Source organism: Carlito syrichta, unplaced genomic scaffold (genome assembly GCF_000164805.1).
Source record: "Carlito syrichta isolate Samal-C Ts95f unplaced genomic scaffold, Tarsius_syrichta-2.0.1 Scaffold308955, whole genome shotgun sequence".
In the NCBI taxonomy this organism is placed as follows: Eukaryota; Metazoa; Chordata; class Mammalia; order Primates; family Tarsiidae; genus Carlito; species Carlito syrichta.
The window spans coordinates 134,093-136,463 of record NW_007253051.1 but is presented as its reverse complement, the minus strand read 5'-3'; positions in this window follow the sequence as shown (position 1 = coordinate 136,463).

Genomic DNA, 2,371 nt, shown 5'->3' with positions numbered 1-2,371 from the left:
GAGATGAGGTCTCGCTGCCCAGGCGGGTCTCGAACCTGCGGGTTCAGGTAATCCACTCACTTCAGCCTCCCAAAGGTGCAGGATTACAGGCTGAGCCACCGAGCCCAGCAAAGATGAATCTTAAAAGTATTTCTAGGTGTAATGTGCCAGACAGAGAAGGATAAATGTTGTGCGATTCTACTTATATGAAACATCTATAATAGGCAAATTTATAGAGACAGAAAGTAGATCAGAGGTTAGCAGAAGCTGGGGGCAGGAGGAATAGGGAGTTATTACTTAATGGGCACAGAGTTTCTAATTGAGGTGATGGAAAAGTTTTGGAAATGAATATTGGTGATAGTTGCACAGTATTGAAATCAATGTCACTGAATTGCACACTTAAAATGGTTAAAATGGCAAGCTTTATATTGTATACATTTGACCACCAAAACAAAAAAGAAAACCAACCAACTAGCCCTTCATTGACTCTGCAGTTTTGTAGAACTACAACTCCACAACCCTGTAACTGGCAGGTAACAGCTCCCATGCTATCTTTGTTTTGTCTCTCCAGACCTCTCTTTCCACTAGTCGCCTCCTCAGATCCTTCTTGTACAGCTTCTAGGCTGCTCCTGGCCTGAGCCCAAATCCTACAGGCCCAGCTCCAGTTTTCTGTCTGAGAGTCTTTCACTCCTGCACCACCCACCACCGCACCCTGACCCTCCTAGCCCTCAGTTCTGAGTCATCTGAGCTTGCCCAAGGCTTTCTGTTCAGTAATCACAAGGACCAAGAGAGAGGAAGGAAAGCAAGCAGAGGCAGGGCTGGTCTTGGACTTGGGACATGCATTGCGCTGAGCAGTAAGGCCAAAGGGCTTGGTCTCTGTGCCACTAGTTCACAAGGTGGCCATGGATGAGTTACTGCCCCCTCTCTGAGCTTGCCTTCTCTTCTGTAAAGTGAGAAGCTGGACTGGGATCTACGTGGGTATTTTACATTTCCAGATTCTGAGACTAAAATTGGATAGCAGAGTATAGGTAGAAATAACCTTCTTCGGCCGGGCTCGGTGGCTCAGCCTGTAATCCTGCACTTTGGAAGGCCGAGGTGAGTGAATTGCCTGAGTCTGCGGGTTCAAGACCCGCCTGGGCAACTTGGCGAGACCTCATTTCTATAGTAAATCAAAAAAAATTAGCCGGGCGTGGTAGCGCACGCCTGTAGTTCCAGCTACTTGGAAGACTGAGGTGGAAGGATCGCCGGAGCCCAGCAGGTCGAGGCTGGGCCACTGAGTGAGACTCCAACTCAAAAAAAAAAAACAAAAGCAAACAAACAAAAAGAAATAACCTTCTTCAAAGGAGAAAGTCTTCCTAAAATGTTCAGTTGATGATTTTATTCTTATCAGGGCACCTGGATCAGTCTTTAAAGGTTTCTTGAGATTAAAATGAAAACACTCTTTAACTCACCAAAGTTAAGAGTCTTTTTTTTTTCTTTTTTGGAGTTGAGTCTCACTCTGTCGCCCAGACTGGAGTGCAGTGGCTGCTCCTGGCCACCGCAGCGTCAACTTGCTGGGTTCTGGCGATCCTTCTTCCTCAGCCTTCCAAGTAGCTGGAACTACAGGAGCGCGCCACCACGCCCGGCTAATTTTTTGATTTATTATAGAGATGAGGTCTCGCCAAGTTGCCCAGGTGGGTCTCGAACCCCCGGGCTCAGGCAATCCACTCACCTCCACTTCCCAAGGCGCGGGATTACAGGCTGAGCCACCGAGCCCAGCTAAGTTAAGAGTCTTAATAGCGACTAAATAATTTTTTTTTTTTTTGAGTCAGAGTCTCACTCTGTCACCCAGGCAAGAGTACAGTGGCTGCTCATGGCCACCACAGCCTTAACCTGCTGGGCTCAGGTGATCCTTCTGCCTCAGCCTTCCGAGTAGCTGGAACTACAAGCACGTGCCACCATGCCCAGCTAATTGTTTGATTTATTGTAGAGATAAGGTCTTGCCAAGTTGCCCAGGCTGGTCTCGAACCCCTGAGCTCAGGCAATTCTCCAACACTGGCCTCTCAAAGTGCTGAGATTATAGGCATGAGCCACCGCCCTAGCCTCCAACTTACTAATTTTAGTGTTCATTATGGTATTAGGATTTTCACAAAAGGAATTATTCAAAGGAAAGGGTAGTTATTCTTGCTAGTCATAGCCCATCAGTGTAAGTCTAAGACATTGGGTAGGCCAGGCGTAGTGACTCACACTTGTAATCCCAGCACTTTGGAAGGCAGAGGTGAGAGGATTGCCTAAGACCAGGGGTTTGAGACCAGCCTGGACAACTTGGAGAGACCTCATCTCTACAATAAATCAAAAAATCAGCCGGGCGTGGTAGCGCATGCCTGTAATTCCAGCTACTTGAAAGGCTGAG